Source organism: Macaca fascicularis, chromosome 5, assembly GCF_037993035.2.
Source record: "Macaca fascicularis isolate 582-1 chromosome 5, T2T-MFA8v1.1".
Lineage (NCBI taxonomy): Eukaryota > Metazoa > Chordata > Mammalia > Primates > Cercopithecidae > Macaca > Macaca fascicularis.
The window spans coordinates 134,347,005-134,373,200 of record NC_088379.1 but is presented as its reverse complement, the minus strand read 5'-3'; positions in this window follow the sequence as shown (position 1 = coordinate 134,373,200).

The window sequence follows — 26,196 nt, the reverse complement described above, 5'->3', positions numbered from 1 at the left end:
CCCCAGTCTATTTTCCCTCCACTGTGGGTGGCTTGAGTCATCACTTTGCTGTAAAGAATGTAATCTGCTCTCCAACTGAGAGCAAAGGTGAATTTAGTTGTGCTCTTTCTTCTCTTGTGAATAACATCTCCCTGACTGCTTGCTGTAATGCCAACACTTCTAGCCTCTACCTCTTCATCCTGTCAGCATCCTGTCAATTTGTTGGGGGTTGGTTCATCCAGATGGATTTCATCCAAAGCACTACATTCATCTAGCAATGTGACGTCTGGGACAATGCCACTTCTCAAGGAATCAATTGAGAATTGGCACATCTGAAATGTTTCATTCAAAGCTATGTCCAAGTACCTTTTCCTGATGTAACAGTGCATTAGGTTAATGCTAGACCTAATCTGGAAAGGAGCAAGTGTGGATAATGATCACTGACAATAAACTACTCAGTCCACTGAGTCTAATAAAATAAGCAGAAAAGCAGAGAACTAAAACAGTCCACCGAAATGCTTTCTCCATCCTACAGATGAGCGGTTCTCTCTTGGGAAACACCGTCAATGGTTCCCATCATGTACTAAATGAAGGACAGACTCCTCTGCTGAGCCCTCCAGATCTTGCTCAGTCTGTTTCAATTTCTGGTCTCATGACTTGCTGTGGGTCCACGCTCAGACTGGACTTCAACCAACTTGTCCATAGGCAAACCCTGCATTTCTCCCTTCTGCTTTCTTTTACTTTGGGTGTTTTGTTCCCATCCATTGTCTCAGGGTCCCACATCAAAATCCCTCCCATCATTTGAAACTCAAATCCACCCTGCCTCTATCAAGAAATCTTCCTCTAAGCCTCCCACCTCTGCCTCAGGGGAAAATGCCTCTTAAGTCCTTTGAGTGGGCAGAGCACAGGCTACAGATTCAGACAAATTTGAGTTTGAATTCAGTCTGTGTGTCATTAGAAGAGTTACTTACCCTTTCTGGGTCTCAGTTTTTTCATATGGGACAGATGGCACCTTTCAGGAATATTGTGAGTGTTGTCCAGTGTGTGAGCAGTAGTCAATAAATGGCCACTTCTTTCTTTAAATGTTGGTTTTTTTCCATAGGTTTCATCACATACTATCTCATTCTGTGACTGCTTAGATACATGTCTGAGCTCCTCTATTAGATAATACTGCTCAAATATTAACATATTGTAGAGGCCAACCATGACTTCGTATGTCAGCCACACCACCGTTGTTTTCCTCTTACTTTGCTTTTCTGCTTCATAGTGATGGTCACTGTCTGGCACTGCTCACTTGCTTGTCTGGCATCTAATTTCTCTCCATATGAGAGCTCCATATGAGCAGGGGCCTTTACTATGTTGCTTACTAATGTATCTCCAGTACCTAGAATAGTGCCCAGCAAATAGTAGGTGTCAAAAATATTTGGCAAATTAATGAAGAATTTAATAAGCTCCTTGAGATCAGTGATAATTTCTTAGCTATTATAAAACTTCAAGGCTAGAAGGGACATTTAAATCCCCTTATTAACTACAGTGTTTGTAAGACAACTATAGACACAATAGCGATCCTACCTTCTAATAGAAGGAGTAGCTCATAATTCCCTTGATGTTCCATCTCTTGAGCATCTCCCTTAAATTGAGGCATCATTCTCAATGCCTAGAATTTTCCCTTCCTGCTGCTTAGCTGCCTGATGGATTCCTTTTCTCTCCTGGAGACCCTGCGTGACGTAATGGCAGGAGCAGGAGCTGTGGAGGCATACAGAACTGGGTTTGATGGGCACATTCGCTGGGTAAACTTGCACATTTCATTTGGCTTCTGGCAGCCTCAACTGTCTTATTTATGAAGTGGGGATAGCAGAGGTGTGAGGGTAAAAGATGCCGTCCATGGATTGCCCATTAGGCATCCACATGGCAGGTTGCATACAAATGGGGTATTTGAAAATGAAACAAAAATAAAACAAAAATCTTTGCTGTTCCTTTCTCTGTAAAACCTTTCTCTAACTCTGACAAGAAAAATTGATCATACCCTTTCTACAGATTTTTTTGAATCTTAGAAATTTCTACTCTATCAGTAACCATATTACGTTGGTACCACTTGGTTTCAAGTCTGTTTTTCCCACGTGAATCGAGCTTAAGGAGAGAAGTTACGACTTGACTGACCTTGGTAGCTCCAATCTCTAGCGCCGTGCCTGGCACGGAATAGACAGTTAATACACACTTGTTTATTAAATAAATGAATCTATGAGAGTTGTACCTGGCCTGTGAGGCTCAATGCCTTTGCTATTTCCCTAAATTATATTTCCTCATTGGAAACTTACTCATACACATCACATCTAAGTTTGTGGCCTTTCCTACCTACCTTTCCTTGGGTCAATTAATATAGCCTTGGTGACTCTCCCTATTGAGTTATGAAGTATTGCATGAATTGACCTCTAATGTCCAGTTTCTTTCCTTTAGGTTTCTTTGTCTAATTCAGTTTATGTACTCGTTCACTCATTCATTTATTCATTCATTTATCCATTCAGCATGCACGTATTGAACAAGGTGCAGAACAAGGTCCAGAACTCTTTGCTAGCTGGGTCATCAAGCACATCCCATAGCTCTAGTTAAGCTGTGATTGTCCTTTGTTTTTAAAAAATCAACATAGACAAAAATTCCATAGCACAATGTCCAGCAAGAATGAGTCTGTAATGCCAATTACGTGTACCTTTATACATGCAGAATGAAGAATCATTCTTAGTTTTCCTGGATATAGTTTTAAAAAAGTAGTGAATATATTTTCTGATTTCCAGTTAATTTTCTAAGAGTGGTAAATCTATATTTATATATTGATGAGCAGCACTAGGAAATAAAAGTAAGTTGCCTATGGTATTATACTTTTAAATGGCACTATCATAGGTATTATAGCCAGTCCTTTTAAATCTAAATCTAAGCTTTTAGCCTATGATAAACTAAGCAGACTTAAAGCAAAGAAAATGATTCATTTTGGTGCAGATCTTCCTATCTATTAGATTATCATTCCCTCCCAAAAAAGGAGACAGATGTCACCCTGACCAGGCTTTCTACAGAACAAAAGAATTTACAGGTTTGATGGTGCAAATGAAACTTGAAACTATCATAAAAGATGAAAATGTCCTCTCCATATAAGAAAGCAAATTGAAAATAACATGGAGCAAAAGGGCACGAGAGGAACATGCTCTCATTATTAGATACTGCAAGTCAGAAAGCCTAAGAGCTTCCCTAGGCACAGCCTGTCACTCAGTCTGTACATCTGTAGAATGGAGATAAACAACGGCTCCTTTTTTTGTCATAGAGGTGGTAGGATTAATAAAACCAAGCTAGGAATGCATTTCAAAATGCACAGATGAAGCATAATAGAAATCAAGAGTAAAGACTGCTATTCAGAAATGTTCTTTCAAATATTCCTCAGACTTGGGCAGATTTCTCTAGACACTTAAGGCTTTGTCCACACGTGTAAGATTTTCAAAGGCCTCTGTGGCAAAAAAAAAAAAAAAAAAAAAAAAAAAAAAAAAAAAAAAATTCATTGTTTGAACTGTAGAACAGAATAAGACCTCAAACCTTTGCTGACTGTCCAGAGTGCTGTTTCATATGCCATACAATATACAAAACAAAAAGGTAAGAGTCTCTTTAGACTAACATCACAGAAGCTAGAGGAGGAAACAAGAGTGCTGGATTAAAATATAGCAATCATAAATTCTATTTTGATTTCCTATTTCTTATTGCTGTCCTTGGAAAATCATTTACCTCTCCTCTCCCTCTGCAGTGGGTAGAAAACTGGGCTAGGTTTAGGAGGCCTGGGTTAACACCTAGATTCCGCCACGCAAAGGCTCTGAACCCTCATTTTTAAAATATGTACTGTGATTCCTATAACAGACTATTAAAGAGATGACAAAAATTACCATAAAAATACTGTCAATGGCAAGCATTCAACGTAAGAGATTATTAGCAGAAAGTTGTTCTATCTATTGACTTCTAACTTCATAAAAATTACACAGAAATCATTCTGTTACCATTTAAAGACAAAAGCCTTGGTCTCACAAAATAAATAAGGTAGTCAACTTCCCCACAGAAATCCACAATACGAATTCTTGAGAAATGGCATTACAGGCACAGTTTGTTAGGCAGATGTAATACATGGTCCTGGAGTCTGTAGTCAGAAGAAAGGGATGAAATGGTCATCTCGTCCACTCCATTATGTGGCAAAAGAAAGATATGCAAACAGATGCCAACTCCATAAATGAACAGACAAATGACATAGTTAGGGAGTGCAGCAAGGACAGCAGGTCACACATTCACACAGATGGAAACACGGGCAGTGGCAGCAGCAGCAGCGGCAGCCACCTCAGACCTAAAGAACAATGACAAATATAACTAAAGGAATAAATGAAGTTGGAATACCGAGGTGCCACTGGATGATCGTGATATTGTCTGTGAGTACATAACACACTAATCAAATCTAGAACGACTGCTCTCTAAACCATAAATGTTTTTCTGAAGCTGCAGAAACAGAAAGCAGCTGTGTGCTTCTGTGATAAGCCCTCCGGATAGAAAGCAGGCCAAGAAGCCCACAGAGATAGGATGAAGGGGCTGATGGTGGAGAAGGCAAGAAAGTGGTTCTGCCTTCACTCCACTGTGGCTCAGCAACAGCCCAATATGATATAATAATCTTTACATGCATAGCACCTTTCTTACAGGGAAGAAAAAGCAATTTCGAGGCATTACCTCATTGCTCTTCCTCACACCCCCGGGGAATAGGTAGCAAGTATTATCCAATTTTGCAGGCAGTGAAAGTGAGGTTGTGATTGGCTGAGTGTCTTGGTAAAGGTTAGAGAGCAAGTCTGTGCTGTTGCCAAGATTAGAGCCAGTTCTGCTGCTTCACTTTGCAATACTTAGTACTTAAACACACTTTAAAACTCATTAAAATGGCAAGGAAATGTGCTCACAGAATAATGTCAGTAACAAAACGAAAAAAGGAAGGAAAACTTCACATTCAGTACTATTTTTACCTGTGTAAAATACATATGTTTATAAAATTGAACTTATAGGCAACCAATATTAGCAGCAGTAACATCTGGATTGTAGGATAAATGGTGACTGGTGGGTTTTTTTTTTTTCTTCATCACATTCTGTATTTTCCAAATTCTATGTTATGAGCAATCACATTTTTGATGAGAAAAACAATTCAAAGTGTAAAATTCATTAACAGTGCTTTATAGATCACAAAAGTGTGAACGTATCTGTAGGTCAGAAACAAATGTAAGTGTTTCTGTACTAGATATGATAGTTGTTAATAAAATAAAAGAAAACATATCTACTGTATTCTCTTTTGCTTCCAAACTTGCTCACACTACATACACCCTCCCTACTAATCAGTAATACCATGGTCTCTACTAAATTAAGACCGAACTTCTGAGCCTAACATGTAGCCTAGGATATAATCACAATGAACTTGTCAGCTTGCTCTTTGACTCGATTCTTAACTACTCTATGCACGTTCTTTCCTTCAAAAATCATCTCATTTGTTAGGGGAAAAGACAGTCTTTTCTACAAATGGTGCTGGGAAATCTGGATATTCACATGCAAAAAAAAAAAAAATCAAGTTGTACCCTTACCTTACACACTATATAAAAGTTAACTCAAAATGGATCAAAGATCTAAATGTAAGAGCCAAAACTATAGGACTCTTAGAAGAAAACATAGAAGAAAAGCATAATGACAATGGATTTGGCAATGATTTTTAAAATATGACACTGAAAACACAGAGAACAAAAGAAAAAATAAGTCGGATTAACAGAAAATTAAAAATTTTTTTTGCACAAAGGACACTATTAACAAAGTAAAAAGGTATCCCACAGAGTGGGAGAAAATATTTGCAAATCATACGTCCAATAAAGGCTTAATGCCAGAAATATATGACGAACTCTTACAACTTGACAACAGCAACAAAAAAAAATTTTTTAATGGGCAAAAGACTTGAACAGATGTTTTTCCAAATAAGATATATAATGCCCAATAGGCACACGAAAAGATGCTCTGGAATTTCATTAGGGAATTTCAAGCCAAAACCACCATGAGGCATCACTTCACACCCATTAGGATAAGTGTTATTTAAAAAATAAAACTGAAAATAAATGTTGGTGAGGATGTAAGGATAACTGGAACCCTTGTACACTGCTGGTGGGAATGTAAAATAGCGCAACTGCTACGCAAAAACAATATAGTAGTTCCTCAAAAGTTTATAAATAGAATTACTATATGATTGAGCAATTCCACTTCTGGGTATATATCCCAAAGAATTGGAATCAGAGACTTGAACAGATATTTGCACGTTCATGTTCATAGCAGCATTATTTACGATAACCAAAAGTTGAAAGTAACCCAAGTGTCCATTGACAGATAAATGAATAAACTGTGAGATACATCTATCCATCTACATATTAATATATAATACTCCACTATATATCACATATATATGGAATATTGGTGTGTGTGTATATATATATATATATGAGCATTCTCCATTCTTTACAAGGAAGGAAATTCTGACACATGGATGTGTCACTTCTACACAAAAAACAAGTATTATATGATTTAACTTACACGAGGTATCTATTATAGAAGAGTCAAATTCATAGAGAAAGAAAGAAAAAATGGTGGATGTCAGGGGCTGGGAGGAAAGAAAATGAGGAGTTCTTATTTAATGGATATAGAATTTCAGTTTCAGATTTAAAAAGCTCTGGAGATGTACGGTGACGATGGGTGTACAACAATGTGAATGCCCTAATGCCATTGAACAGTCCACTAAAAAAATGGTTGAAATGATAAATTTTATGTTATGTACATTTTCCCAAAATTTAAAAAGAAATATAATTTGTTTCTACTTCGTGTATCTTTGTTCCTTTAGGTGAAAATGTCCCCAGCTTTGAAAATTGAGCTTTGTATTCAAGACTTCTGATTAAATATCACCCCTTTCTTAATGAAGTCTCTCAATCAGATGCAACGTCATCCCCATCTGAATCCTAATTACAGTCCTATAATTTAACCAAGTGCACTACAATGCCCTTTTCCATACATCATTTGATATTTGCAAAAAAATACTAATCTATTTAAATATAAGAAATTTGGCTGGGAAAAGTTATGCAACCTGCCAAGGTCAAACCACTAGTGTGTGGCTAAGCTGCCAGTCTATGATTTCTAACTTTAAATGAAGCCACCCAAACACTGCTAGATCTAACTTTTCTGCACTAAATATACACCACTTTGAATTCATTGTTACTTATAAGCTCCTTTTGTATAATTCTACCAGGCTATAAATTCTTTGAGAATAAGGACCAAGTCCTAAACATTTTTGTAACACCAGCAATCCCAAGCATATATTCAATCAATCTTCATGGAATTGATGAAATAATAATTTGTGGGTGATTTACATAATGACAGAATGGACTCTACTAACCAAACACACACCCATCATCTAGAATTGAAAGATATAAACACTATAAAAGATACTGTATTCCTGATATAAAACTATAATATTTATCTAGATTGATAAGCTATCCAACCAGTTAATTCTTGTGAAACAATGTTGTTCAGAAAAATCAAAACTGGCTTTAGCTGATAATACTCAATTTCTGCATTTGCTTCAACTCCTCTGCTATTTACGAACTGTGTTATTTTAAGCAGTCATTCTCAATGTTTTGATAAAGGTTATTACCACATCTTAGTCATTGGTTTCTGTAAAATATTTTATACGGTTTCCATTTAAGAAAGCTAAACAAACCAATACTTTGATTTACTGATTTTTTTTTTTTTTTTTTTTGAGACAGAGTTTCACTCTTGTTGCCCAGGCTGGAGTGCAATGGCACGATCTCGGCTTACTGCAAACTCCACCTTCCAGGTTCAAGCAATTCTCCTGTCTCAGCCTCCTGAGTAGCTGGGATTACAGGCGTGCACCACCACACCAGGCTAAATATCTGCACTTCAATGATTTGCTCAGATGCTTGTCTAGGTCATGGTTCTAACCCAATATATTGTACAGCAGCTGATCTCTAAACTGGACTTAACAAATAATTCCATTATACTTTTTAACATTTATTTGAAGATTAATTGCAAATGTGTAACATTAGCAGCATGTTCTGCTCACTGATGTTATGCGAGAAGCTTATTAGACATATAGAATTTATGTTCAATTATTTTACTAGTCTCCATATATTGCCAGTCCTTATCGTTAACTAGGATGTCCTTTATTCTCTACTTTTGATAATTACACTCTAACTGACCTTATAGTTTTCTGAGAAGAACAGAGTAAAGATTGCAGAATATACTACCAAATACATGTTGTTTCAATGACAAGCCATGGTCATGTGCTGCGGTCATGGAACACAGCATTTCCATATACTCTCACGACATCATGGCCACAACTGCAGCCTAAAAGAGGCAACCTTCCCGTTAGGAACAGGAACCCTTTGAAGCCTGCCATGTTAATGAAGTACTGAGTATTTTTAGGAGATATGTGGGGTTCATAGCTCTCTTCCAGGGGGTGTGTCTGTATGTAAGCCTTTCACTGTCTTGTACATGACATAGTACTGCAGTGTGGATCAGAAATAGCGAACAGGGTTTTAGAACAGACAGGTTTTCCTCTGGCACTTCTCCTGAAGGTTTCTTTTCTTCTTCTTAATTTGACACTCGACTCATCTAACTTTTCCCTATTTTCTATGAAATAAGATAAGGCAGCCTCAGCATCTTGGCTGATGCCTCAAGGCATCGTAGAAAACAAGAATGTGAGATGCCACTCTAATGAGCTTGTTCTCAAGCCATAGCCTCGGATGTATGTCTACCAGCAGGTGCACGCTCGGCTTTTTGCACGTGTTTTGTAATCATTCTAAGGTAATTGCTCTCTGGGTCAGATTTAAGCTCGTTCCTTCACAGGAAGCCAAAGCAGGCACTGCACACTGAGGGAGGCTAATCTTGGCTTGGGAAATAACAAAGGCCTTTTCGGTTTTATAGCCAAAGAGACTGAAACTCAAGAAAGATGGGAGGAATGTACTTTAGGCAATTTGTAGCTATTTTGCTTGATTTTCTCTTGAAGCAATAAATAACTGTGCTCCCTGTTGCTGGTATTTTATCAAGCTCTGTTTGTTATAAAAGTGTATTATGTTCCATACAAGACAGCATCATTGAGCTTTCTTTTCGCATTTCTCTACTACAATTTAACTCTGTGAGGAGCAATACCCATGTACCACCAGGATGAAGAAATGGCAGAACCTGCTGCTAAATGCCACCGCCTGAAGGCAGAGTTCCCCTATTAGGGAGGAATGAATGCCAAGTCAGCTTCTTTCATGTAAATTAATGTGATGAAAAAAAAAATAAGCAGGTGCCTCTGGATTCACAACAACTCCCTGTGGATAATGACCTTTGCCACTAAGAATACCAAAACAAGAGAAAATTGTCTCCCACGTAGTCTACCTGACCCCTGCCCACAAGCCACCCACTGTCTTCTAAACACAGAAAAACAGCAGTAGTAGAAGTGGATCTGTGAAAATGGGCCTATCCGTGTGGTTTTTATTGAGGTGTGGTCTAGTTTGTTTCTCTGTAAAAGGCAGAGGGGTCACAGAATATTGCCCAGCTGGTGTCATAATGACATGAGTTGCAACTGACCAGAATCACTGTTCTTCAAATCATGAGACCTATGACATGGAATTTGCCTACCCACTCCCAAAACCTGTACTCACCCTCGATAATAATGACAACTATAATTGTTACACATATTCAAAAGCATTTTTATTTTATGTTGTTTTATTTGGTCCTTAGAAAACAAACATAGATAAGAAGGTAATTATCATCATCATTTGTTATCTCGACCACTGATATATAAAACTCCTTTGGTACCTCAGCTTTCCTCTCTTTAATAGAGGGTTTTACAAAGCTTTAACTGTTCACTGGGCCTGTGTGAATCCAAATCACTGAGAATAAATTGCACAACACTTTCAAATGCAGAAGGGCTGTGTCTGTGCTTCACATTCAGCCGCCTTCTCCTTTCCTCTTATGAATTACATTTAAATGAATTATGGCACAACAAGACCTGCCAAGCCTAAACCTAGGAGTGTGTGAATGAGAGCACCCCCTAAGTAATAAGTGATCAGAGCCACCAACAGGGCGCATGGCACCCAGGGCTCTGCACTCCAGACTGTCTTCCCAGTGCTGACAGGAAAATCTTGTGCCAGGAAGAATCCATCTCTTCTGAAGACAAGAAGATCCAATAACTGGTAGTAGCAAGAGTCTATTGCAATGAGGAATGGGGGAGGCAGAGCACAGACATTTCTCTTTGCTGTGTGCAGCCAGTAAATCTAGTTGTAAAGACAAGTAAACTTGAGTTGTGGGAGAAATGTTCTCCATCTGAAAGTCCCAGGGGCTCAGTAAACGTTTCCTTATTAATAATAGTTTAGAGACGAAGCCTTTTAACTCTGAAATGTTTAGGTGTCATTTAGGGCATAATATATTAAAGAATGCTACGACATTAAAAGTAATATAAATAAAGGAAATGTAGTCTGCGTAAGGATCATTTGGATAATTATTTCATCTCTTTGCATCCATAATTTTGAAATAAAATATAGTCTTTCTTCACTTCATCTACAATAAATCATTTACAAAAAGTAAGTGGTTTCACAAATAAATGACTGTATCTATGACTACTCTCCCAAAATCAATAATACATTTATTGATAATTCTGCATTTAAAGGTTCATTTCACCTTAATATTGACATTCTGTCTCCCCTGCCATTTCATTAGATTTAAAATTTTTCATTCTTGGTAATGAACTGTAAGAAAGTTGTATGTTAGAAAGTGGCCCCATTTCAGAGTTGGGCAATGCAACTCAATATATCATTTTCTATTAATTACCACAGTCAGTAAAGTTTCTTGTTTGTGTGTTCAGCAAAATTAAAGTTAGGAGTTTTGGGCTTCATTTTTTAAGCCAAGATTCCCTGACTTGTCCTTAAATGCACCACTTCACTGCTCTGTAAAATGGAGCAATATATTAAAAAAATACTTCCTCTGAGCCTTCAGATGAGACTTGAGTTAATTCAACACATTCTTTTGAGCACCTACAAAGTGACATTTGGGTGGAGGAGTACCAGGGATTCAGACCCAAAATGTAACACCTGCCCTTAAGAAGCTTACAATCGAGTGAGACAGCAGAAAAATAAACAGAAAATCTCAAGGTGAAGCAGGAAGCTCTAGTCTCTAGGTTTGTAAATGGGTAAATGCAACATAGAAGACGGGTGTTAGCCCAGTGGGATAAGTTTACGGAATGCTGCATAGATGAGATGACATTTAAACAAAGTGTTAACTCTTTTTAACATTAAGATTTCATGACAGAATGTAAAACATAAATGAACATGTCTAACTGCATCAACTCACTAAGCAATTTAATAAAACCATTCCTACAATAATGCAGCACGTGACCTTTTGTGAAAATCTATTTGGGAGCATAATTATGTGGATGAGCCAAAGTCCAATCGCAACACAAAGTCAATGCACAGCCTCAGAGGAAATGACACAACCGGGGGGAATACATAAGTTTTCATCTCCACCTTATATTAATGCTGTGATCCCATTAAACAAAAAAAAAAAGTTACAATGATTTTAGATTTTAGATTTTTCGTAGGCTGGATTAGAAAAGCGGAGTTTTACTGCCATCTGCTGGCAGTACTCGGTGATGGCTGTCAGTAAAATGGTACTGGATTCTACCTGCAGGCTCAGGCAAAACAGTATAGACAGAAGCGGAAATGCTTACCGTTAGCTGTTTTATTAGACAGCATACATTTAATACTCATTTCTGATTACATGAATTTTCTGAAACTTTATTTCATCTTATTCTGATCAGATAAAAAAGTTAATGGTATTTTTTTAGTAAGTTTTAAACTGGTTACCCCAGAACTAAACAAATTCTTTATTCACATCTCTTGAATTTGTTATGTATATCTTGTTATTTCCAGCACAATTGAATAACATACACTGTAGGGAAAAGACTGTATTTTCCATAGATTTTCAATTAGCTGAAACAAGATATTGTTTGCACTTGAATGAAGTAGGCTACAATATATTTCATATGTTGTCAAACAAAATATTTAAATGCCTTTTGTCTTGGTTTGAGAGCAGATTTCACTGCACCAAGTCCATGTACTACTTGTGCTTCTCCAACTCTCCCTGAGGCCTTCCCTTAACTACAAAACCATTTATGGCAAAAAATAATAATAATAATAAGGAAACCAATCGTTCCATTACTTGCTAGCTCTCATTATATACTGAAACATGTATTCAGCATTTGTATCTGCTAATGCAACAGAAACTCATCTGCTCAATGAGATTTATCACTTGTTTTTTTTTTTTACATGTTCACAAGATATTGCTGTACATTTTGCAATGGGTCTTTATTATCTAGTAATGATGGCTTGCAAATTAAATTAGTTTTTAATGGCATAGTTAAATTCTAATTTATGTTTTGGAGCTTTGTTTAATTCATTTAGTTATAATGTAATCGTTTTCTTGCTATTTTCTCACATTGCATAGAAAGAACAAAAGAATAGGGGCTCATCTCATCGCATTCAGTTGTCTTGGCTTTATTAAATCTTGTCACTAATTGCATTTCCCCAAAGAAAGTTTCAAAACAATTGCAGTCCGATTCTTTGGGGGAAAAATAAAAAGAAGAAGAAAAAAACCTCTCTGGTTGCTCAGCATTCTGTATAAGGAAGTTGAATCAAACTATTACTGTAACTCCAAGGGTTGGTTAGATATTGCACTTCCTCATGCTCATTATAACCCTACCGTGCCATGTAATGTACTGGGCAATTATTCTTTTGCAATAAATTCCTTTCCTGTGAGCTCTTTCTTTCCTGAACATTCAGGAAAACTGAAACCAAAAGTGATCATTAGCAGCACAGAAAGTAATCTTTTATAATGTCTACTTGCATTTTCTTCCCTCTCAATCGACAGGTCTTTCACAGACCAGACTGCAATAACCTTTTATAATGCCTTTTCACTGGGGTCCACGCTGCAGGAGCAAAAAGACCTTAGCAAGTTTCACGATTTTAAACCAGAAACTACGTTATGGAGTTGCATAGGAATAATTAACATCATTTAAAATTTATTGAGCAGGTTTGACCCTTCCTTGCTGTTGGTAGTTTTTTTCAGGAGCACTAAAGCACACAGGTGGCATTTTAACGAGGACTATTTGCAACACGGGCTGTTTAAGTTTCCATCCAAACAGGGACAGTTTTCAGGCCCATTCTTCTTTTTTTTCTAATGAGAAGATAAATTTCATATTCTGCAGAATTCTCCCATTCCAATTTTAATGTGTGCATATCTTCCTGAATGTCGTTTCTCCCGACTTCTGGATACAACATGCAGATGACCCAGGTGAGAAAGTCACAGTTCGCGGGTTACTCCTGGTTGCACGGATTCCACTCCTCACCCTGACCACCATCTTTTAAACTCCCGATCTTGATGACCAAAATGATCAGTAAACCATTTTCTTCTTCCGGAAAAAGCAATTTGCCACACCAGTCCTGCCGGCTAGGAAGCAGGAGTGACAACTTCAAAATGAAAGCAACACTAAAAGGAACAACTTTTCATATTTCTTACAAGGATAAAACAAGAATATGTGCTGTTTGGGTGAGAAGGAGATTGACTGTTCAGCACATTCCTTTATTACTCTTTTAAGTTTTTCTCTGTGCATGCTCGACTTTTTAAAAAGCTTGCTAAAATATAACAAGGTGATATAAGCATGTGATACTACTCCTGATTTTAATTCTGTTTAATATTATACCTGTTAAATGGTGAGAAAAAGATAAACTAGGACACCAAGATTCCTTTTACATGAAAGAATATTTCTCTAAGAAACTAATGAAGAATAAAAGCTGCCTTAATGTTAATCCCCTATTTCTCTGAGCTTTCTTGTCTTAAAATTTGCTGTTGACAAAGACTAGCACAATCTCCACAGAGTGGATCCAAGATTATAAATTGATCCTTAAGATTCACTTATGAAGGAGACACATCTGCACTGAAGTGAGCTTAGAAATAAAAGAGCATTTGTAGAAAAAGCAATTTGCTTCGAAGCTCAGCCCTGCTCTCAGCCACTCACATACTCCTGTCCATCGCCTAAGAGCAGTGTGCTGAGAGTTGAATTTGGCTCACAGTCAATAGCATCATTCTTTAGCCTCCCAGGTGTTACATAACACACCTTGCTTTCTGCCTAATTCTCCCCCAAAGTTATCCTCTTGTTTTCCTAATATTGTAGTCCACACTGATGGAGATATTGCTAGAATCTCAGAGGAGGAATGAAAGCTTTTAGGACATGGTTCAAACAAAAATGTTATTGATTGTGAAGACAATTTTCTTTAAGTACAGAATTTTCTTATTTGTTTATTTCCACTCAAAGTAACTGTGACCTGTAAAACAGAAGCATTCATGAATTAATTGACTTATGAGCAATGCTTATCCCCACATCCAAACAACGGGGCTCTCTGAGGTTTTGCCAGGAACACAGCAGCCACTGGAGAACACAGAGCTCTATAGATTTTTGCCCTTCTGCAGCTTCCCAGTTGCTCACTGTTACAGGTTGAACTGTGTTTCCCAAAAAGATACGTCGAAGTCCTAACCCTCAGTACCTGAGAATGTGACCGTATTTGGAAATAGGGTTATTGCAAATATAATTTGTTAAGATTAGATGATACTGTAGTAAGAGAGGTCCTTAACCCAGTATGGCTAGCATCCTTCTAAGATGCAGCACATGGGGGAAAGGTCACGTGATGACAGGGGTAGCAGGTGACTGATGAAGCTGCCAGCCAAGGAATGCCAAGGATTGACAGCCACCACCAGAAGGCAGGAAGAGGCAAGGTAGGATTCTACCCAGAGCCTCAGAGGGAGCCCACATGACCCAGCTGAAACTTTGATTTTGAACATCTAGTTTCCAGAACCATGAGAAAATACATTTCTGTTGTGTTAAGCCCTCACAGTTTGTGCTATTTGGTATGGCAGCCCTAGGAAACTAATAAACCTACCCACCTACCAGCCTCGCCCTGTCCCCAAATCAACCCAGTAACACCCACTTCCACTTCCCAGGGGTCTAAGGGGCTCAGAAGTAATTATGAGGGTTATAGATCCAGGCAATATATTTTATTCATAATTCACATCCACTGGATTCTAAAGACTTGCATGACAAGACAACCATCAAATTATAACACTTTTAATGGGGACATGGTTTTAAATTCCAAATATGTTTCATAAAATGAATTTTTGGAACATAATCTGCTTAAGTAAGATTTACCTATTCAGAAAAGTTGTATTGTGTTTAATATATCATTAACTTTTGCCATGAAATACTATGCAGCCATAAAAAAGAATGAGATCATGTTCTTTGCAGGGACGTGAATGGAGCTAGAGGCATTATCCTTAGCAAACTAAGATAAGAACAGAAAACCAGATACCACGTGTTCTCACTTATAAATGGGAGCTAAATGATGAGAACACATGGACACATGGACATATAGAGGGGAGCAACACACGTTGGGGCCTTTCAGAGAGTGGAAGGTGGGAGGAGGGAGAGGAATGAGGAAAACAATTAATGGGAACTAGGCTTAATACCTGGATGGTGAAATAATCTGTACAACAAACCCCCATGATGCAAGTTTATCTATGTAACAAACCTGTACTTTTATCCCTGCACTTAAAATAAAAGTTTTTAAAAAATAGTTTTACCATGAAATTGAGGTGTCTAGAAATACTTTATTTTTAATCTAAGAAAAATCATATATTTTCTAAATAATGTTACCTTGTCCATGAAAATAAAAGTGCAACTGGGAAAATTTTTGTTTGGCCTGAAGGAGATCAGGTAAGACCAAATACATATTTCTCCATTGGATAGAAAAGGACCAATAAACAATTAGAGCTTTTATTAATTTTCAAAGGATAGGGAGAGAATAGCTTTAAAGGTATTTCATCTAGTTTTGAAGGAAACATACAAATCTAGCAACACAGGCTTTTACAGGTGTACGATTGTTTGGTTTGGAGATGCTGGGCTTTCAATTTCACTCCACACAGGATGTTGGCTCAGGAACTGGCTGGTTCTTTGCTAGACTGTTCAGAGCACACAGACACCTCCAATAACCTTATCCTCAGCTATGCATTGTCATGAACCCACCCTACAGTGTTTTACAAACTGTTTGACCTTGTTCTAAATTAAGAAATATACTTTACACTATGACCCAATGCAAATAGACCTTGACATGAGCGTAATTTATATATATATATAAAATTGAAACAAACATTTCAAAAAGCAATGCTTGTCCTTATTACTTATAATATATTCTCATATTTTTCATTCTTTCCTATATCATTTAATAATGCTGAACCTTGATCTATTAAACTGACTTCACAGCAGTTGAAATGGGTATAGCCCACCATCAGACAATAGCCATAAACTCTATCATTGCAATGAACTCCAACTCTTCTATGGTTTTGACTGAAGAACCCTGAAGCTCCCCAAGACGTATAATCCACTGATCCTACCACTTTTCTGTGAACCCATCCCTTTATATGTTCATTACCCTCCATACCAGGCAAACTCCATGATTCCTTATTGTAATCACTTCCTTACACACCCTCTACTCACTTTCCCCCTTTTGCTTTGTCATACTGTTTTGGAAAAACCCAACCCTGATTATATCCAACTCTGTACCCTGGGCACATACACCAGCAGGTGAACAGGGCTGAAGGAAAACACCCAGACGTGCTATTGGTCTCACTTAAATTCATCAATACCAACTTCCGATGGGCTTTCACGCTGCCTTGTGAATATTATCCAGCCTCATGACTGTAAACACCATTTTCACCAATGACTCTCATTTGTGTCTCTAACCCAGGTCTCTTCCTGAACTTTAGATTTGTTTATGTAACTGCCTATTTGGCACCTCTACTTGGAAGTCTAACAGGCACCTCGAACAACATGGCCAAATCCAGGCTCCTAGTCACCACCCTCTACCCCAAATCTGCTTCTCCTACAGTCTCCCCTATCTCAGGAAATGCACCTCCTTTCTTCCAGTCACTTTCCATCTGACTCACAGTTGAACCTGACGTCCTACAGGAAGCCCTCCACCACCTCACTTCATAGTTAGCTCACTTCTCCCCACTGACCTTATGCTCACACATCACACACCAGCTACAGTGGTCTCTTCTATGTGCCAGGCACTCTCTTCCCTCAGAGCCTTCACCCTGGCTGCTCTGCTTTGCCTTTGTCTGGGTTCTTCTTCTCTCCAATAGTTCTATGGCTCACCGTCTTCAGATCTTTGCTCGGGTGTTGCCTGCTCAGTTGAGCCCTCTCTAATCGCTCATTTGAAATTGCAGCTCGCCTGCACCATAGCACTATACTCCATCCCTGCTTTGTTTTTCTCCTTAGCACTTGTCATGATGTAAAATGCTGTATAATTTATTCACTTATCCTGCTCTTTGTCTGTCGCCTTTAAATAAACTATATGCTCCATGAGGACAGGGATTTTTGTCTATTTTGCTCTTGACTGTACCCACAAGTTCCTGGTATACAGTACAACAAATGTGTTCAATGAATAAATGAATAAGTAAACAGAGTCAGCGCTATGCAAGGCCACATACTGTACCTGGGTTTCAAATGGGAAACCAAATGTTCCAGAAGTATGGATTTGGATTGTTAGTCTGTTTTATGTAACCTGAGTGAACAGTACGTATAACTTTTCTCTGCAGTACTACTATAAATACACAATCATAGCACTTCCGCTAGTGATTACATTGTTCTTAACTTACCTGGGAAAAATACACACACAGACACACAGAGGGAGAGAAAGAAAGGTAAAAATACTTGGATCTTCCTATATCTCAAGACTAAGGTCCAATTCCTAGGCTATGTGTTTGAGAAATGCAACTTCCTCGCACAAAGCACCTATTCTGGACTTGAGATACACCGGTTTACTGTGGCTCAAAACTGCAAAACCACCATGAGGTAGAATTGGACAAACTCCTTCTGTGATGCGAAAAGGATTACTGGAGTCCTCAAAAACAAAACCCCACAAGCACAAGATGATGAGCCTACAGACTCCCTAGTATCATCAGTATGCAGTTTGAGTCATAACAAATAATCCTAGCACCAAAAAAGAAAAAAAAAAAAATACAAGACCCCATGGCACAACCATTCTAAGCAAGTTGGGTTAACTTGCAGCAAATCAAGTCACAGCACATTCTGTATAACTTACTAACAATTAGCATATTACAAAAGAGTATTTCCACTTTGCAATTCAGCATTCGTTTCTTTTCCTTTTAAAAATAAAAATTTTAAGCAATTTTTTTGTTTAATTTTGCCACCTGGAGTCTTAAATTTTGCCCTCAACTTTGTAATTCATGATGCTACTCTCAGATGGGCGCTATTAACAATGCTGAGCCATCTGGTAGCCTCCTGTTTTAACCAAACATTCTTGCTAAGTAGGTATTAAGATCAGTTGTTCCTGCAAGCTGAAGGCATGCATATGCTGTAAACATGTAAATGTAGCAATCTTTTTTAAACATTATTTTAAATTTGGGTATTCTCTAAATGTTGGTGCCCTCTGTCCTGGTTATACCTCTGCCCTTGAAATTTCATTGGCATTTAAATTAAGTATCAATGAAAGAGATTGAGGAGGGGGAATACTTATGAAACTTGAAGAAGACAAAGAAAGGATAAATCTAAGTGATGCTAAAGAGATATTTCTGAGATCATCAGTTGTCATCAGTTCACCAATATCCACTAAGTTTCAGCTTTGCCATCAGCTCTTCTATGCACATATAAAGCCATCTGTTGTGAAGAGATCGATATCACACTGCAACACACTGGCCAGAAAGCAACAGCTAGAGCTAAGTTAGAACACTGTCAAGTTGCTGAACAACTTTCCCAAAAATTTTCTTTTAAAAAAACAGTATTTCAAAACACAGTGCAAAAATTCTCTCTCAGATTTGCATTGGCTATGCAGTATAGAGATGCAACTCATGTTTGTTGCTGATTATTCCATTAAGATCTCTCTAGCAACTTTCTTTTTTCTATACCCAGCTGGCATTCCACAACGACAACAACAACAAAAGACTCTTCACAGATTGACCTCCAATAACTTCTAAAACACACAAAGAATGCCTAGACAATGTCAGTGTCTGAATACCACAACAGCAAGAGACCTGGGAGAGCGTGAGGGGGCAGAAGGGAAGAAAAGAGAAGACACACAACAGCAGGGAGCGGCTTAACTGGAAAGCAGGTAACTGCGGTCTTCAGTCAATGGTCAGAAAAGGACAGAATGCAGGAGAGAGGACTATTGACGGGCCCTGGAGAGAGGAGACAGACCAACTACCTCCTGAATCTCTAAAGGCCTGGCTCCTGTCCAGTAATTTCATCATTTTATTTTACAGAAATAGGAAATCCTCCATTCCCATCTCATACTATCATTCTCTCTCCCCGTCTCTCTCCCTTTCTCTTTTTAACAGAGGGAACACAACAAGTGGAATCATCTACCTTCAGCTCGGAGGAGAAAGCCAATAGCTTCCCATTTATTTCAGCTCATATTACAGGGAACACAAGAGAAGGAACATTTTCTACCTGCTGGGCTTCGAATACAGCTCAGTTTATGTTCCGTTGGAGTTCACATTCAGAAAAAAAAATCATGTAGTGACCCTCACAACAACCCAAAAAGGGCAATAGGGAGACTTGATAATGGATCAGTTCACTGGGAAAGAGGAAAAGGGCTTAAGTTCCCTACTAACAAAGCAGCCTAAAGAGAAAGCATTATTCCATGCCCAAGTCATGCCACGTGCCCCAGATCGTTGCTTTCTTTTCCACAGTGAATTGTGTTTTCATATCTATTGTTGCAAATGTTTCAGGGCCACTAGAAGCTGGAGAGTCCTGTTTTTGACACCGTTGGAGAACAGATTGTTGGGGAATCAGGGGGGTACCTTCCCTGAGGAGTGAGCCCTTATACCCAACACTCCAGTTATCTCACAACCATTGGAAGCAAAGAATGCAAAGCCCCCGTCATGCTGCCATAATGGACTGTGATTAAACCTTGGCTGAACTTTCCCCCACAAAACAAGGTATCACATAAAGTACCCAAAATCAGGAGTATTTTGGGAAAACAATCATTCACTTGTTCAACCAAAAAAAGGTTTCTCGATCTAATTGTTACCTGCAGTGCACGCCATACAAAGGTTGCTGGCTACAAGACAGAGTTGTATAAATAGCATGACAAACAGCTGCAGATTTCAATTACTCCATGATCATCAGTGTATAGAATAAAGAGGCAATTTTGCAGAGGAGAAACCACAGGGAATACATCGGACTGACAACTGCCTGGAATTCAATTTGCCGAAGCGATATTGAAATATGGGGGAGAAGTCGCAGCGCGCTGATTAAGTTTCAAGCTGCTGCATTACTAATAGTGTCTCATGAACCTGTATGCTCTGTTATCACCATAGCAACATGATCATCAGAGCAATCCTGAAAACAGGCTACACCACAGACTGTTCATTTACATTTGTGATAAATGCCGGAAAAGTCAGGTACATTAACAAGCCAGGACTCTCAGCGAACCTGACACCCTAGAAAAATTGCAGAGTAAAAAATATTGTTTTTCCATACCTTTAGTTATTTGACACCTATAAACAAAAAAACAAACAAGAAAGATTTATGAAGAGTAGAGCCAAATGTTCATCCAAGAAGAAATAAATACAGAAAATCTGTTTTACTGTAATCCTGGAGATATTTAGATATGTCCAGAGTACCTAATAGGGGAAAACAAAAAACAAAAAAAAACACACTTTGAGGTATTTAAGGGAAAGAAAGGTCACACACACACACACACACACACACACACACACACACACACAAGCTTTAAAAGATCACTTAGTGGCCAGGCGCAGTGGCTCACGCCTGTAATCCCAGCACTTTGGGAGGCCAAGGCAGGCGGATCATGAGGTCAGGAGATCAAGACCATCCTGGCTAACATGGTGAAACCCCGTATCTACTAAAACTACGAAAAATTAGCCAGACGTGGTGGCGGGCGCCTGCAGTCCCAGCTGCTTGGGAGGCTGAGGCAGGAGAATGGCATGAACCCAGGAGGTGGAGGTTGCAGTGAGTTGAGATTATGTCACTGCACTCCAGCCTGGGTGACAGAGCAAGACTCCGTCTCAAAAAAAAATCACTTAATATTAAATTGTTGGTTCTTTTTTCACAGACATGTGCAGAAAAACCTTTACATGGCTAAAGTTTTACCCTACTGATTGTATTTACTATGTTTACTGAACGAATGAAAGATGAGATTATAATAAGCATTTCTGACAACTGAACTCATTAATGTGACTCATTGTACATATTTCTCATTCTCAAAATGTTTATTTATATTTTCTCAACTTTATGACTGCTTATTACAAAGAAAGGTAAAATATTTTTTAAAAATGGCTTTTTTATTTTTATTAAGTTTACTTTCCTGATAAGAGTATGGCACAGAAATACTAGAATCTAACTTGGAAAATATTCTATTTTTCCAGAAAGTTAATCAGATGAGAAAAAACTTGAAAGGCAAATTTTAAAATGTTTTGCTTTTTCAGAAATGGCAAAAGGATATTTTCTCTCCAGAATTATGAGACGTTTCATATTTTTCGAGTATGTATGTCAAGCCAGTGTCCTCTGTTTCCATGGAATGAGGCCATCCTCTTTTGGCCCCTGCCTGTCTGAAGGCTACATATCATCCCCAGCAACGAGAAAATCTCTCCTCAGGTTTATGTGGTACTACAAGTTGGCAGTGAGAAGAGTTTATTCTTGTGTGCTATATCCAAAAAGAAAAAAAAAGTGTGTTTCCCAAATAGTTTACTCATTGCAGTTCAAACAAAGTTCACTCTTAGCAGGATACCACAATAAAAATCTCAAGAAGCAAAGATGTTTGCAATGTATTCTTATTTTATTAGCATCCTATTTAGAGGGCTGTTATATTGTGTTACTATAATACAGGAATGTAGTCATTTTCATTCCAAAAGAAACCCATATCTCATATGGAGGAGGGGAGTAGTCAAAGTCAATAGCAGATATTGAGAGGAAAAGTAAAACCCTCAGTGTCTCTCTCTGCCTCTTTCTCGGACTGTATTGATGAGGAACATATATCCATGTACACCCCTTTGCATCTCCTATTGCTTTGTCCTATTTCCTAGCCCTCCAAATGCCTCCTTATTCTTTGGAAACCATCATGAAACAGAAAAATTCAAGGGGCTTGGCATAAGTTAAGCTTGACTTGAAATTCCAATTTCTATGTTGTAACACTAGCAAGTCAGTCATTTGATTTTATGAATTTAATTTTCCTCATGTTGTAATATGGGCATCACAACCATCTCACACAGCTGCTAAAGATTCAATGAGATAATATGTTGTCTACCAATATTTAGCACATGGTACATACCCAGTCAAGGTTAGGTCCTTTCTCCTGCTTTCTCGCAAGGTTCCTGATCTATCCGTCATGCTCACCTGTTCACTGAAGTGCTCCTCAGAGGTTTCCCCTCCAGCATTTTTCACAAAACTTTCCTGAGCAAATCTCTCAACCATGCCACTACCTCCTAAACCTAATACTTACCTACGCCTCTTCAGCTAGATTCTCTGGTTGTGTCCTACTGAATTCCTTTTACATGCAGTCCAATGTCCCCAGTCAGTCTTACTCTCTTTCTAGAATTTCCTTGCTTCTTATCACTCAATCCCTCTCCATAGAGTATCCAGACCCCTTCCCCTTAACAGGGACAGAGAACATTGGGAAGCTTCCCAAGGAGGCAGCATCCAAGGTGGGAAAGTTGTGATCTTAAGACATTTCTGGAAAAGCTCTGCAGACTTCTGAAAGCATAATACAGCAGAAGGATAATGTCAGAATCCAAGAGAGATTGGTCCTGACCCAACCCATGGTGAGAATGAGCAGATAAGTTGGGATTTGATAATGGAATAAAAAGCTCATCAAATATTGGGTACAACTTTCTAAGATAGAATCTGCTCACAAAACACTCTTCACCACACTAGACTGAAAGATTTACTTTCTCAACATGTGTGTGAGAGAGTTGGAGAAGGAGAAGAAATTAACAGGGACCCCAACTGCCCAACTCAAACCATTCACATCCCACTTGCCCTTGTTACTCCTCCATTTCTACAAGCAGAACTTCTCACTCTCTCCACACCAAATGCACCCTCCTGGTAGCCGTGAGAGACTCTCTCAATCAGAACTTAGAAAATATGGGTCTGGCTTCAGTGCTGACACTAATTAGCTATCCAGTCCTGGGTCCCACTAGCTCTGTAAGCCTCTATTTCTAGAGGTAATCATTTTGGGTATAGACCCCTTTGGCAGTCTGATGAAGCCTGTGAAATCCTTCTCAGAAGAATGATTTTTAATGTATAAAATAAAATAAAAGGATTATAGAAAAAAGTTATTACTTTTACACAGTTTGCACAGTTGTCAAATATTTAGAAAACAAAATTGTAATATATAGTAATATCTATGCTACTTTATTAACACAATCAATAAAATGATCTACTGGCAGTTACAATAAACACTGTAATTATGAATTGGAGACTATTATAAACGATACCTCGAGATAACTGCTACAATCATAAATATCTGAAAATATCTGTCATTTCTATAGGTGACCGAATTGCAGGTAGTGTTATAATACTGTGATTTGTGGCCTACATTGTTAATTGAAGAAAATGCAGAATTTCTGTTAGAGGTAAAGTGCTTTTGTAAGGTAAGGGAATTCTGCTAAAGGATCTTGTTTTAGACCGTTTGGGCAGCTATAACAAAACACCATAGGCTGGGTGGCTTATAAACTGCAGAAAGTTATTTCTCACAGTTCTGTAGGTTGGGAAGTTCAAGATCAAGACACCACAGATATTATGTCTAGTAAGGGCCCACTTCCTGGTACCTCCTCTTCTTCCTGTAACCTCACATGGCAGAAGGGGTGAGGGACCTCTCTCAGGGCCTCTTTTATAAGGGCACTAATTCCATTCTCTGCCCTCATGAAATTACTCAACTCCCAAAGGCTCCACCTCTTAACACCATCATATTGAAGATTAGGTTTCAACATGTATATCTGGAGGGGATACAAAGATGTAGTCTATAGCAGATCCCTAAGATCCCTTTGGACTCTGACGTTCTGATTTCATCACTTGCACCAAGTCATTTCATGACTCCCTCTCACTCACTTCTGAATGCTCATCTCCTTATCACACTGGGCTCCTTACCCTGTTGAATTTCAGAGAAAGCTATTTTAATGTCATCTTTAACATCATATTTGAAATTCCCACCTCTAATATGTCACGATGGCTGTAATTTCCAATCCTGACTGATTTCAACCATCCTTTTTAGCTAAACCTCTCTGTGCTTCAGTTTCTTCCATGTAAAATGAGAATAACAGTGCTCATCATGTAGCTATTATGAGAATTAAATAAGTTAAAACAGAAAAAGCACTTAGAACAGCATGTGGAACACAATGGAGTCACAAAAGACATGGTTTTCCTCTGATCAATAATATTAATCCATTAATTGGCCGCTAAGTATTCCTAAGAATACTTAGAAGATACAGAACGTGCTACTTTGACCCACTGCAAAGATATACCATTCAGCTTCAGCTGGATCTCACCACTACTTCTTATTCTTTTTTCATCTCATATTCACAGTTAATTTCTAAAACAATGAATGTGGGTGTGCAAGTACCCTCTATATACTAAGCACTATTGCAGAAACTGGGAGTTGATTCATTAATTCATTCATTTACTCAACAAATATTCATTGAGCACTCACGGTGTGATGGGCACTGTTTTGAGCATTGGGGACCTAGCAAAGAATAACTGAGACAAAGTTTAGTGGAGCTTATATTCCAGCAAAAGCATTCCCCTTTGAACATAGCAAGCAAAACCCCATTCTTCTGAACCTTATATTCTAGTTGGAGATGACAGACAATAAACGCTCAACCAACAAGCTAATAAATGAGAAATATCAGATAGTGTTAAGTATTACTGCAACTCATTATCAGGCCAGCATTTTACTTTCCCCTACTTGTCTTCCACATACATGATAATAATCTGTAGCCTTGCCTACCTCTTGCCACTGTCTTACTTTTTTTTCACAAGTGTAATATATGTATTCTAGAACTGTTCCTTCTATTTTTCATCATTTCCCCCAGCCAGACTCCTATAATCTGAATTTCCATTCTTTCCATTCTACTGAAACCACTTCTCAAAGGTCATTATTAATTCCCTTCTGATTAAAATTCTCTTTAGAGTCTACGTCCCTCTAGGCCTCTCTAAATGGTTTTTGTATAATTCAAGTCTGCTTCTTAAACCCCTCTTCTTTTTGGAGTTACCGCTCTGTCCCCACCCACTTCTACTGCTATTTTTTCTGTGTTCCCTTGGCTGGAGTATCTTCCTACTAATGACCCCTTTTCGGTGAATTCTCTGAAGGTTCCATTTATTTGTGTTCTGCTCTTTCCTAGCATCTCTCTGCAAATTACTTACAAATCTGCACCTCAAGCACTGTCTCTTCCCATTGTAAACCTAGTCATCTACATGGCATCTGCCGTCCGATGACCCAGCCGCCCTTCCAATTTTGTATCTTCAAAAACCAAAGACTCTCCTAGCTCTAATGTTGTCTTTGAGCATACTTCTCCCCCATCATGAGATGCCCGGTTGCTTCCCTTCCTCTTTATTGCCATATGAGTAATAAGAAGGGCCTAATAAGAAATTTCTTGTTAGAGATAAGACTGACACATAAAAAATTAGAAAGTTATAAATGGTAGTAAACCTAACATTCTATGAATTTTTGCTTCTTTGTGTTAAATGGTATGGAAAAGCCTAAAAGTGCAATTGTAAGTGAGGAAAGGGAGAGATCTTGGGACATAGGCCTAACAGCTATGATGAGCAGTTATTGAATGCTTACTATTTTGCAGGAACAGTGCCAAATTCATTCGGTGGATTATCTTTTAAGTTTCTCTAAAAAAAAAAACCCATATTTTACAGATGGGGCTCAGAGAAGTTAAGTAACTTGAGTAAATTCACACAGGTATTATTCACTACAGCACTATTCACAATAGCAAAGACAGGGAATCAACCCAAATGCCCATCAACGATAGACTGGAAAA